At 36.9% G+C, this 15042-nt stretch overlaps 1 pseudogene; it reads left to right on the forward strand.

Moving 5' to 3' along the window:
• Positions 1064-12573, forward strand: LOC108661587 (annotated as a pseudogene).

Raw genomic sequence — 15042 nt, forward strand, 5'->3', positions numbered from 1 at the left:
GTGGCAGTTTCTATTAGTGAAATGCATCAAGGTCCTAAGGTATGTTAGTTTGGCTCTGATTTTACTTTTGTGATAGGAGCATTTCTTTATTACCTTGCTTTTGGCTCTTGCTGTTTTCAGTCTTCCTTTTCATCTTGTCTTTACTGAACTTAGCCACTTCATAAAGATTTTATTGTAATTGTACAGCTCTGTTACCACACCAATTTTTATGCCATTAAAGTCTTAGGCTAATAAGACAAAAGACTTGCCATGGCATCCATTGGTGATGGATTAATATAATTATGATTTTTAGAAAAAATATTACCTATTATATGAACTACTTGCAAATGAATTTTATATTTCAACTTAATCTTTATAGGTAAGGAAGGTTGTAAACTGCAATGTCAGCTGGTTTTGTTAGGTTGGAGAATGGACAAACAAATATATATAGAGAGGAATTAGAGAGAAAAAGAGAGAAAGAGAGAGATGACTAAAATTAGTTGAGGAAACCCTATATTGTAAACATTGTAAAGACCTTTGAAAATGATTTTTAAAGCATTTGATTTTTAAGGCATTAGTTCTACAATTTGATTTTATGATTTGTGAGCATGTCTTTCTATCACATATTAAAAGGTTATATGTGTCTCTATTTTATACTTTTTAGCTGCACATTTTATATGCTACCATATGATTTAAGATTGCAGTCATATAGCATACAGTTGCACTTTAATTTTGCTGTTGAATCTCATAAACAAGTGCAGCCATACTTTTCCATACATTGGCTAAGACTACACTTTTTCTAAGTGCAGCCTTAACCTAAGGCTGTATATTTTTCACATATGACTGTAATTGTTTTTGTAGCCAAAGGTCAAAAATGTTGTAGTCAGAAAATAGGGGTGAAATCTCTAGAAAAAGAGGTGGGGTAGGGCTGCTCGGCCCTATCATCATGTTAATTGATCAATAGAACATCTTTTGCAGATTCACACTACTTCATTTACGTTAAGTATCAATATTCTTTTTCCACACGATAGGTTGAGTGGTGAACCTCGTCTAGGCCTTACCATATGTTCTAGAGAATGTAGATTTATGCGAACAGAATCATAATCCTAGGCTTTATTTCCAAAAGTAGGCACTTACTCTAAAATTTAAGACTTATGTCCCCTTACTTCAATATTTCGAGGAAAAATTAGCTTAATAGTACTGTTAATCCGTCTTATCTTCCATGAGAAACCTTTCAATTCTTATCGCTACCTTCTCCCTCTTCTTTTTGCTTCAGCATGTTGCCATTTGTGCACAAATTTACACCTCACCTGATAATATTGCTCTAAACTGTGGCTCCTCAACTTCAGGCAATTCAGTAGTGCCAGGTAGTCGTAAATGGACAAGGGACAAGGACTCAAAGTTTGCTCTCATTGAAAAATCTTCTAGCAAATCAGTATCTGCCACTACCCTTTCCCAAAGCAACTCCATCCTTAGAGTCCCTTACTTGACTACAAGAATATCTAAATCCCAATTCACTTACGTGTTTCCAGTTACTGTTGGACAAAAATTTATTAGACCTCATTTCTATCCTGCTCAGTACCAAGGCTTTGACAAGTCTAAAAGCTTTTTCTCTGTCAAGGTAGGGTTTTATTCACTACTTAATAACTTCAATGCTTCTCTTATTGTTGATTATTTTGGGGAAGTATCATTTTTGAAAGAGTTCTGTGTAAATTTGTAGTAGAATCAAAGTCTCACTGTAACTTTTATTCTCTCTATGAGCATATGATACAAGAGTATAATATTAGATTATTATTATTTAGGAATTATAGGTATAATAAAATTCTTCTTTTACTTGTATTAAGACTTTAAGCTAGTCATGTTCTATTTAAGAATAAAACACCTATTTTATTTAAATCTCTTATTAATTATTCTAATTGTATTAGACAACATGAAGTAGAGTTTTATTAGGATTTGGGTTTATAATACTATAAATAGGACCCTTGAGCTTAGTTGTAAGACATTCAAAGTTGAGAGTTAATAAATAATATTTTCTTAAGTAAGAGTGCTTATTTCTCTAGGCTTTTTTTAAAGAGTAAGAGGTTTTAGTATCTTTGGCCCAGCCAACCAAAGTGGAATTTTGGCTATTCTCACCTTAGTGGGGTTTTCAACCTCATCACGATTGGTGTCTTTCATAATGTCCAGGTGTCTTTACAATGCCCCGACGTCAGTTTGGTATCAGAGCGGGAGGATCATTGTTCACTGCATAAGTTCAGGTTCGTTGTCAAGTTTCGATACTCCTTGTTCGGGTAATTTTATTTATTACTTTATAGTTCTATCATCATCTTTTTTTTTTCTACATCACCACATTGTCATCACCATACAATAAAATGCCGCCACGATGTCAAAATCGTTAAAAAGATGATCATGAGATTGAGATTGTAGAACTACATCATCAAATTCAAGAATTACAAGAGCAATTCGCAAGACGTGATGCTGAAATCAATAATAGCAGCTCTAGTGATGAAGAGAATGACACCAACCCGTTTCATCAAAATTCGTCATCTGATGAAGAAGTACCTATTCATCGCTTGAGAACTGCTGCTGCCAAAGATTTGGAAATCAAAGTTGACATTCTTGAGTTTGAAGAAAGATTTCATCCTGATGACTTCCTTGACTGGCTCTACATAGTAGAAAGAGTTTTCGAGCTCAAAGATATTCCCGATGAAAAACATGTGAAACTTGTGGCAATTAAATTGAAGAAGCACGCTTCTATTTGGTGGGAAAATCTCAAAAGGCAACAAGAAAGAGAACGCTGCAACAAGATCAGAACATGGGATAAGATGCGTCGAGAACTCAAGCGTAAGTTTCTTTCTGAGCATTATCGACAAGAAGTTTTTATCAAATTTCATAACTTGAGGCAAAAAACAATGTCGGTAGAAGAATATACAATGGAGTTCAAACAACTTCACATGAAGTGCAATGTCTATGAACTTGAAGAACAAACTGTAGCTCGTTATCTTGGGGGTCTCAATATTGAAATTGTAGATATTGTTCAACTACAACCATATTGGTACCTAAATGATGTCATCAGATTAGCATTCGAGGTTGAGAAACAATAATTACTAAAAAGCTCAGTGAGTTCATCTAGACAGAAAGATTCCACCTCAAACCGTGGAAGACAGAGTTCAACAACCATTCCACCTCCAAGGGTAAACTCTTCAAAAACTTTAAACAGTAAAGGGACTACTTCTACATGTGCTTTTAATGTCAACAAAAAGTGCTTCGAATGCGAAGGATTTGGGCATATTGCTTCTAATTGTCCAAATCGAAGAATTATCTCTTTAGTTGAAAAAGAAGTCATGGAAGAACCTAGCCTAGAAGAAGTAGATGATGAGTTAGAAATATTTAACAACGAAGAGATAGAAGAAGTTTCTATTGACCATGGAGAAGCTCTTGTTGTTCGTTGTAACCTTAACACTACTATGATGATAGAAGATGAAATTTGCCTTCGTCATAACATATTCCATACAAGGTGCACATCCCAAGGGAAGGTTTGTAATGTCATTATTGATAGTGGAAGTTGTGAGAATGTTGTTGCCAACTATATGGTGAAAAAGTTGAAACTTTCAACTAAAGTACATCTTCATCCTTACAAGTTACAATGGTTGAGAAAAGGAAACGAAGTTAAGGTAACAAAGCACTGTTGTGTTCAATTCTCAATTGAAAATAAGTATGAAGATGAAGTCTGGTGTGATGTTATTCCATGGACGCATGCCACTTGTTGTTAGGACGCCCATGGAAATATGATCGTCGAGCTCACCATGATGGATACAAGAATACTTATTCCTTCATTAAGGACGGAGTAAAAATTATGTTAACTCTATTGAAGCCAAAAGACTACCCAAAGAAATAAGAAGAAGATAAAACACTAATCACTATGTCTAGTTTAAACAAAGCTTATAGTGAGTCAAGCCTTTTATACCTCTTATTAGTTTATAAGGAGAATGAAGTATCTTCACCTTTATCCAAAGATGTCAAACTCATAATTGAAGAGTTTTGTGATGTTATACCTAATGAGATACCCCAATGGACTGCCACCAATGCAAGATATTCAGCATGCCATTGATTTTATCCCTGGATCTGTAATTCCAAACAAGCCTACTTATCCCATGAGTTCGCAAGAGCATAAGGAGTTACAACATCAAGTCAAACAACTTTTAGAGAAAGGCCTGGTAAGAAAAAGCGTTAGCCCCTGTGCTGTTCCTACTCTATTAGTTCCAAAAAAAGATGGAACATGGGGTCTATGCATTGATAGTCGTGCCATGAACAAATCACCATCAAGTATTGTTTTCCCATTCCTAGACTTGATGATTTGTTGGATCAATTGCATGGTGCTATTATCTTTTCCAAGATCGATCTGCGTAATGGTTATCACCAAATTCAAATGTGACCTGGAGATGAATGGAAAACTGCATTTAAAACTCGTGATGGGCAATATGAATGGACAATTATGCCATTTGGCCTCTTTAATGCACCTAGCACCTTTATGCGCCTAATGAACTAGGTATTCTGCCATTTTATTGGAAAGTTTGTTGTGGTTTATTTTAATGATGTTTTGGTGTATAGTAAAAGTCAGAAAAGAGCATCTAGAACATTTACGGTAAATATTTGAAGTACTTCGACAGAAAAAGCTTTTTGCTAACTTAAAGAAGTGTGAATTTATGACAAACAAAGTTATCTTCTTGGGATATGTTGTTTTAAACCAAAGGATTGAAGTGGACTAAAGCAAAGTTGATGCTATTGTCAATTGGCCAATTTCGAGGTCACTTCATGATATTTGAAGCTTTCATGGATTGACCTCTTTTTATCAACGTTTCATTAAAAACTTCAGTTCTATTACTACTCCGCTTACTGAATGCCTCAAACAAGATAGTTTTATATGGAATACTAGGGCACAACATGGCTTCGAGGAATTGAAAGAAAGGATTACTAAAGCTCCCGTGCTTGCACTTTTGAACTTTGATTTAGTGTTTGAAGTTGATTGTGATGCCTCTAATGTTGGTATTGGTGTTGTTCTTTCTCAAGAAGGAAGACCAATTGCCTTTTTTAGTGAGAAACTCAATGATACAAGATTAAAGTACTCAACATATGATAAGGATTTTTATGCTATTATTCGAGCCCTTGATCATTGGAGCCATTATTTATTGCCAAAAGAATTTATCTTGTATTCTGACCATGAAGCCCTCAAACACCTTAACTCCCAACACAAGCTTAATTGGCAACATGCAGCTTGGAGTGAGTTTTTTCAAGCCTTTCCAATTCTCCTCAAGCACAAGTCAAGTGCACAAAACAAAGTAGCTGATGCCTTAAGTCGTCGCCTTACTCTCCTCTCTACCTTACAATTGAAGGTTGTTGGCTTTGAAGTTGTGAAAGAATTGTATGAGAAAGATCCTGAATTTGGTGAGATATGGAAATCCAGTTTCCAATATCCTTATCGATAATTTCATCAACAAGAAAGGTATCTTTTCAAAGGTAATCAATTATGCATTCCTCGATGTTCTTTACGCCAATCTATTATTTGGGAAACTTATAATGGAGGATTAGCTGGACATTTTGGGAAAGACAAAACATTGGCTATTGTGAAAAAAAAGTTTTATCGGCCCAAGTTGGAACGAGATATCATCTGACATATTCAAAGGTGTCGTATTTGTCATATTGCCAAACTTGGAAATCAAAACACTAGTATGTATAAACCATTACCCATTCCTGAAGCTCCTTGGGTAGATGTGAGTATAGATTTTGTTTTGGGTTTACCAAGAACTCAAAGGCGAAAGGACTCTGTGATGGTGGTCGTCGATAGATTTTCCAAAATGGCTCATTTTGTGCCATGCCATAAAACTGATGATGCTTCTCACATAGCTAATTTGTACTAAAGAAATTGTGCGTCTTCATGGAATTCCAAAAACTATCACTTCAGATTGAGATATGAAGTTCATGAGTCATTTCTAGCGAACTCTCTGGAGGAAAATAGGAACTCACTTACAATTAGTTCAGCAAGTCACCCTCAAACAGATGGTCAAACAGAAGTGGTCAACAAAAGTTTGGGAAACTTATTACGAAGCTTTGTAGGTAAACACATTCGCCAATGGGATCTTGTATTAGCACAAGCCAAATTTTCTTATAATAATTTTGTGAGCCAAACCACTGGAAGATGTTCATTTGAAGTAATGTATGGAAAACGCCTTCTTAGTCCTTTGAACCTTCCTACATTACCAACTATTCGTGAATTTAGTGCTGATGCTGAAGAACGTGTTAAGTAAATCAAGAAGCTTCATGAAGAAGTACGAGAGAAGACTAATCGTCAGACTGACAGATACCAAAAGCAAGCCAACAAGCACAAAAAGCCAGTTAGTTTTAAAAAGGGAGATTTAGTGTGGATTCATTTAAGGAAAGAACGTTTTCCTAAGTCTTGTGCAAAACTATCTCCTCGAGCTGATGGACCATTCCGAGTCTTAGAACGTATTAATGAGAATGCTTACAAGATTGAACTTCTTGGAGATTATGAAGTTTTTGCAACTTTCAATGTAGTTGATCTCTCACCTTACTATGGAGAACATGATGAAGATATGGATCTTGAAGACGATTTTTCTCCAACTTAGAGAGAATGATATAGGAGTATAATATTATATTATTATTATTTAGGAATTATAGGTATAATAAAATTCTTCTTTTACTTGTATTAGGACTTTAAGCTAGTCATGTTTTATTTAGGAATAAAACACCTATTTTATTTAAATCTCTTATTAATTATTCTAATTGTATTAGACAACATGAAGTAGAGTCTTATTAGGATTTAGGCTTATAATACTATAAATAGGATCCTTGAGCTTAGTTGTAAGACATTCAGAGTTGAGAGTTAATAAATAATATTTTCTTAAGTGAGAGTGTTTATTTCTTTATACTCTTTTTAAAAAGTAAGAGGTTTTAGTATCTTTGGCCCAGCTAACCAAAGTGGGATTTTGGCTATTTTTCACCTTAGTAGGGTTTTTAACCTTACCAAGATTGGTGATTCATCTTAGTGGGGTTTTCAACCTCACTACGATTGGTGTCTTTCATAACGCCCAAGTATTTTTACAACGCCCCGACATCAGCATGTCTTATGCTTTTATCAATGGAATGGAGATTGTTTCAATGCCAACCAACCTCTACTACTCGCGTTTAGATGATCAAGGCCTTCCTTTCATAGGTCAAGAAGCACAGTTCCAGATTGATAACTACACAGCACTTGAGAATGTTCATCGATTGAACATTGGGGGCAAATCAATCCCTGCCGTGGACGATACTGGCATGTACAGAAACTGGTATGATCACTACTTTTATCTGGTGCCAGCTGGCGTTGTAGCTAGTAACACGAGTATTAAACTTGGTTATTCTATCATAACAGAATACACTGCACTAACTGATGTATATAGAACAGCTGGATCAATGGGAAGCAACAGAACAGAGAACTTGTTGTACAATTTAACATGGAGGTTACCAGTTGATTTTGGATTCAGGTATCTTGTTAGACTCCACTTCTGTGAATTTGATCCATATGTAGAAACTGTGAGTGATAGGCGATTTAGTATCTACATAGATAATAAGACCGCAGAGGCAGCATTTGATGTGATAGAAGCTGCCGGTGGTAAAGGGATACCAATGTTTAAAGACTATGTGGTGATGATTGGGAACACTGGAGATAAAAGTGAGTTACCCTCTTCATAGCTTTACATCCTAAAAATTTATTTAGTGCTTATGCAGATGGTATCCTGAATGGACTTGAAGTCTTCAAATTGAACAACTCTGGTGGCAATCTTGCTGGACCGAATCCTGTGCCACAGGCCCTACCCGCTGGCGATGAGGAATCAAGTCCGAAAGCAGAAAAGTCCAACACAAAGAGGAAATTGCTCTTTTCCATTGGTGGATGTGGGATAGGCTTGTTAATTATACTAGTTTTATTATGTTGTATCATTGTTTGGCTACACATAAAGATGCACTGGCATGGTGCCTACTGTAAAGGATCAAGGCTTTGCTGCTGGCTGGATCCTTACAAAAGGAAATCATTTTGGGCAAAATCCTCATCATTGCCTGATGAATTGTACCGTCACTTACGCTATATGAGATCAAAGCTGCAACTAGTGACTTCCATGAAGCTTTGATTATTGGGGTAGCTGGTTTTGGCAATGTATACAAAGGTTTCTTGGATAATGGTGAAACAATAGTTGCCATCAAGCGCTTGAATCCTGAGTCTAGACAAGGTGCAAGGGAGTTCAAGACTGAGACTGAGATGCTCTCCCAGCTTCGGCACATCCATTTGGTCTCTTATTGATTGGATACTACAATGACAACTCTGAGATGATCCTGGTGTACGATTACATGATCAATGGTACTCTACGTGATCACCTATATGACACCAAAAATGATCCTCTAACATGGAAGCAAAGACTCAAGATATGCCATGGAGCAGCTATTGGATTGGACTACCTTCATACAGAAGTGAAATATACTATAATTCATCGTGACGTGAAGACAAGCAACATTCTTCTAGATGAAAAATTTACTGCTAAAGTTTTCGATTTTGGGCTGTCCAAAATTGACGTGGTCAATACTGGAGTAAAGGGCACATGGGGATACTTAGATCCAGAGTACGCTCGAGGGCATTCATTAACTGAAAAATCAGATGTTTATTCATTTGGTGTAGTACTATTTGAAGTATTATGCGCAAGAAAGGCTCTGGATAAAAAATTGGCAGTTGATCAAGTGAATCTAGCTCATTGGGTTAAAAAATGCATTGCTGATGGAACTCTTTATCAAATCATTGATCCACGACTAAGGGGAAAGATATCTCCAGAGTGTTTTAAGGTGTCGTAGAAATTGCAGAAAGTTGCATACAAGAAGCGGGAGTCAATAGGCCACTGATGAATGATGTAATGGAAAAGCTAGGATATGCGTTGGAGTTACAAGAGACTGCTGATGCTGGAAAAGAGAAGATCAATCCTGCTGGTGAACATAGCTACCAGGATATATTGTTCCCCCTTGCTCGTGACATCGATGTTGATACTTTAGGTTCTAATGTTGTTGCAGTTCCTAATCCTGTTCATGATTCGGGCAGTTCTTTGTCTTACGACATATTCTCAAGGACCATTTGCCTAAAAGAATTGTGATGACTGGTTGGTGATATCTGGAGCTGTTGGTGTTTCTTTTTACATCTTTGTTTCATATCAGTTTGTTGAGCTTTATGTTATGATCTTTAGCATTTTAAGGTTGACATAAGAAAGGAAATACAAGGGGCAGGTTATATTTTCATGGATGCATACAGGATGACAGCACTATGTTGAGTCTGTTATTGGGTTGAATTTCTGGTGAAAGAAAACAACCCTCATTTTGTTTAATGTGGGGTGTGATAGTATTAGGGTATGATATTTACATTCCTAGGAGAGGATGTTAAATGTTTTTGTTTTGATAATGTATGCATGAAGTATCTTACTGTAGGGTGGTCAAATTGTTTTAGGTATGAGCAGTTCACGACGTGTGGACTGTCTTTTTTCCTTTCCTTTTTTAATGGTTTGGCTTTTTGCTAGTGACTGCTTATGAATCAGCATTTTTGATACGTAATGTATTGACTTTGATTGGAAAAAAAAAATTGAGAAACCGAAGACTGAGGAAGTCATTTCTCTGTTCTCCACTTTGATTAATTCTTTGTATCATATGTTTCACGTCTTGCCTTTCCTTTTTGCTTTCCAGCTTTATCTTAGAAAAGATGGCACTATATTTACTACTCTTATTATTATTTTTGGAAAGAGATCGGATTAGAAAAGAGAGATGGAATAAAGTTAAAGTTGATAGACTTTTTATGCAAAACTGCAGAATACCAACCAAAATTTTATTGAATTGTAATCTTAATTAGAGTTTACTCCTATTTTAAATAAAATGTTTACTTTCTAAAAACAGCCTCAAGATTTGATAACATGTTTTCAGTAAGCTTGTTGTCACGCTTTATGCAGAAGCCATCTCAGATTCTCCATATAGCAGCCAAATGAGTACTCAGATATGCCAGGGGTACAGTGAATCATGGATTGAAGTTTGACAAGGCAAATAGTAATGAACTTGTTGGTTATTGTGATAGTGATTGGGCAGGGAGCATTGATGACTCAAAGAGTACTGAAGGCTACTATTTTTTGTTTAGAAGTGGGGTTTTTCATGGATCTCCAAGAAGCAGGAGGCAGTTGCTCAATCCTCTGCAGAGGCTAAATATATATCTGCAGCAGCAGCAGCAAATCAAGCTATTTGGCTTAGAAAAATTCTTTGATTTGGGATTTAAGCAGGAAAAAGGGATAACATTGTTCATTGATAATCAGTCTGTAATATCAATTGCCAAAAATCCAGTCAATCATGGAAGAACTAAGCATATTAAAGTGAAACATTCAATCAGATAAGTTGTGAAGAATGAAGAAATTGAGGTCAAGCATTGTGGAACAGACATTCAACTTGCTGACATATTCACTAGGAATCTGAGCAAAGATAAGCTCCTGTGGATGAGAGAAGAATTAGGAGTTTGCAAAACAAAACCCAAGGGGTGTGTTGAAGTGTTGGGTTTTGTTCCTGGTGAGAAATAGCACTGATTAAACAATGGAGGTTCACGGTAAAATTCAAAACAGTGAAGAAGAAGAAGAGCTCCGTGACTTTCTCATGTTCTTTTAAAATTTATGTCGTTTAGCTTGCTGTCTACGCCGTTTTATTATTGAGAAAATTGTGAAAAATGGACCTCGTGATAAGGTGATTTCAAAAATAACCACCCATATAAAGTTATTTGTTTCTAGCCAAAAAGAAGTATGAGTAGACCAAAATGCCCTTAAAAACATCGTTTCAAAATAAGGTCTCGATATCTCCTTCCCGTCAGAGAGAAAATAGAAAAAAATAAATGCTCAACTATTTGAGCTCGGTCATATTTCTATCTCAACTCTCTGAACTGTCTCAACTCTGCCAACTCTCTATTGAGCACCATTGTCATAAGCTCTCTTAGCTTTCTGAACTGTATGAGCTCCATCAACTCTCTGTTGAGCACCATCGTCATCGGGCTGTGGTCTATCTCTCGGCATTTGGCCATATTCTCGTAGATTAATAGACTCTATAGCAGAGATGACATCAAGGTATGTTATTGGGTTTGGGTTTATTGCTGCAACACTTAAATTTCTGAAACATTTGGTGTAAATTAGAATATGGATTAGAAACATTGCCCAGAGTTGTTACACACCATGCATCTACAACAAGTGCTAGCGTTATTTTAGCATGTCACGACATTGGTTATTTTAGGGCAGTTCATGTAAGGAGTCAATGATTACACTGATTGACGTGTCACACGCCATGGGTATTTTAAGCTAGTTCGTGTAAGGACATAGTAATTATAGTCATTGACGTGTCAGCGTTGGCATGTTACAACATTTTACGTTATATGCATGGTGTGTTACCACATTTTACGTTATATGCATGGCGTGTTACCACATTCTACGCTATATGCATGGCGTGTTACCACATTCTACGTTATATGCATGGCGTGTTACAACATGACTGACAAATTCTAGAACACGGCATGTCATGTAATGTGTTAAATGATTGACAAATTATTGTTGTTTTCAAAATTTCAGTGGGGTTCCAATTGTTCGACTTGTGATCAAACATGGTGGTCAGTGGTGGATGGCATTTACAAGGGTGGTGAGTCACGAATGCGGGGGGTTATGAGTGATTTGTCGTTTGTGGGATTGATGAAGCTGGTTGAAGATGTTGTTGGGGTAAATTCAGAAATTGACAAGATTGAGTTACATGCATTGATCAGTACACCTGGAGAGCTATCAGGGCCAATTATCAAGGACGATGAGGATGTTGCATTAATTCTGCTAGAACAGAGAAATGTTTCAGCTGTGTATGTTAGCATTAAAGGACGCTAAACAAATGTTATATCACATGAAGAAGCTGAACAACATGGTAATCAGCTCTATCAAAATCAGATATAAAATGCTTCACATATACCACAACGTTCGGTCCGTAACCCACAACAATGGCAATTAACGTATGCACAAGAGTTTGTGTAGCCCGGTAGACACACGACATTCATAGAACAATTGGCTGCACAATTCCTATCAAGATGTGCATTGAACCAATTAATTACTTATGTCCAACAAATGCGACGATCGGGTGAAATTGTACAGGATGTAATGGCATTCAAATGAGAATGTGACACTTGAGTACAACATTGTGACGTTGGAAGGTGACACTGCGACGCTCGAGGATAATACTGCATGTGATGAGGGAAATGAGAATTTGTTCCTTACCGGTGAAGATAGATTTAATGACAATTCGGATGATGGGCCTGATGAATGGCATGATGAGAGTTCATATGAGGACTGGCTTTATGACAGTGATATTCCAATTTGCAATAATGTTGAATGTGAAACAGAACCTGTTGGAGGTGTTGATGTAGGAAATGTTCAGTGTGATGACCCCATATACAATAACCCCATCGTTGATGAGAACGAGATTCATTCCCCTAGTACATTGCTCCATGACAGTTATTAGGAAAGGGAAAATGCAGTGATATCTCGTACTTGGGTAATTCCAAGTGCAAAAAGGTTCTCCTTTTAAACAATTAAAACTGAGGAGTCGACATGTGCCGATGATCGCTTATATAAAGGAAGAATATTTTCCTCGAAGGCCAAGTTGAAACGAGCTTTGAACATGTTGGCTTTAAAAGTGCAGTTTGGGCTAAGAGTAAAAAGGTCATGTAAAGCTCGTTATGAGGTTGGTTGCAAGGACAAGGCATGCAAGTTTAGTGTGCGTGCAACGAAGTTACCTGAAGAAGGAGAATATTGGCAAGTTCGGACGTTCCACAAAGTACACACGTGTACTGTCGATGGTTTGTAAGGGCGATTTGTAATCGTGAGTGTGAAGATAATTGGTGAACTTATGTCACACAAGCTTTAGGCTAATGGAGTAGCATTGAGACCTAAGGACATAATTGGTGAGATGAGGGTTCAGTGGGGATTGGAATGCTTGTATGGTAAGGCTTGGCAAGCGAAGGAGTATGCGAAAAAGCTTGTTCTCGGCACAATCACTGCAGTGGCTACTGATGAGGTAGAAAGATTCAAATATTGTTTTTGGGCATACGAGGCTTCTATTTTAGGGTTTAGGGATGTAATGCGTCTTACGGTTGCAATTGATGCGACACATCTGAAAGGCAAGTTTAAGGGTGTTCTGTTTGTCGCTGTATGCAAAGATGCGAATGAGTGCGTATATCTAGTTGTGTTTTTCAATGGCCATGTTGAGGACGAAAACTCGTGGACGTTGTTTCTTAGCAAGCTGCGTGATGTTGTTGGTTATCCTGAAAACACTATGTTCATTTTTTATCAACATCTTGGCATTAAGAAAACAATCCAAAATGCATACCCAGAAGCACACCACGGTTTATGCGGGTACCACTTGAAGAAAAACTTTAAAAACAAGTTCAGGAGTGACGATGTTTCTATGATTTTCACCCTTGTTCAAGATTGCTATAAGGTTTCCGATTTCAACAGACATATGAACCAGCTCAAGCAGATTCACGTGGGAGGCCACGCTAACCTTATGAGAATAGGCCCTGAGAGATAAGCATGTGTCTGTTCACCGGCAAGTAGATACCAAATGATGACATCCAACATTGCGGAATGTGTTAACTCATGCTTGAAGCATGCAAGACAAATGCCAATCACTGTTTTGATCAAGTCATCAGAGACATGTTCCAGCGTTGGTTCCATGACCAGTACGAAGAGGCCATCAAGGTGACCACGCCCCTCAACCCTTGAGTTGCCAGGCAGTTGAGCAAACGGTTCAATGATGCACATCGCTTTGTTGTTAAACCTATCAATAGAGTGGAGTTCGAAGTTAAAAACGATAAGATGAACAGACTTGTAAACCTGTCCACGAAGACGTGTTCATGTTGTGAGTTCCAAACAGATTTACTGCTATGTAGCCATGCCATTGCAACAATAAGGTCAAAATATCTTTATTTCTTATTTGAACCCTAATTGACATAGTATTTACATTGTGCTTGAAGATTGAGTTCATTGTAATTTTCAGTAAATGCAAACATGAAGTCATTGAATTTTGCACTGATTACTATAAACAACCGTTTTCGGTGGAGGGTTATGCAGGGTCCATTCGCCCGGTGGGCCATCCTAGTGAGTGGGACATTCCCCCTCATGTGAAACAAATTATTGTCTTGCCACCACCTTGGCGAAGCTAAGCGGGAAGACCTAGGAGAAGAAGGATTTCATCTGTTGGTGAAGGTAGTCGAGCACGGAGATGTTCGCAATGCAAGAGGTACGGCCATAACAGACAAAATTACCCATCACCATTTGTAATGCCATCCACAAATTTGGCACCATCTTTAAGTCAATTGGCGCCTCCACGAGTGCGCCGATCGAAAGCATGTTCAAGTTGCAGACAAACCGATCATACACGCAACAATTGTCCAATACAAAGGACAATGTCTGAAAACGTAGGATGTCTTGTGGACGAAAACAACTTGTTGGCCTAACTAAATGTGTAACCCATGTGCAATACTTTTGTCACAATTTGCTCTTGCAATATCTTACATTCATTCAAATTTGGATTTTGTGTTTGTTAGTTTCCTATTGTAGATGAGTCTTTATTTTTTTTTATTAATTTTGTAGATATATTATTTGATTATTCATTTTATTTTGTCCATAGTTTGAACACTTAATAAACTTGCAAAGTCCCTATACTGTTACCTCCATATAAAACTTTAAGCCAATCAATTAACAAAATAATAATAATAATATTATACCAAGGAGTTTACTTCAAAGGATGCAAGTCTAGAAAGAGAAACTTTCGGATTAATTAAAAACATATGATATGAAATTTAAGATTAAAACACATGACATGACCAAACAAATTTAAAAAATTTATGAATCATCCAATCAAATTTGATTTATGAATCATAATAATTAATTTTTATTAAATTAAAACATTTTAATAATAAAATTGAAA

Source organism: Theobroma cacao, chromosome 4 (genome assembly GCF_000208745.1).
Source record: "Theobroma cacao cultivar B97-61/B2 chromosome 4, Criollo_cocoa_genome_V2, whole genome shotgun sequence".
In the NCBI taxonomy this organism is placed as follows: Eukaryota; Viridiplantae; Streptophyta; class Magnoliopsida; order Malvales; family Malvaceae; genus Theobroma; species Theobroma cacao.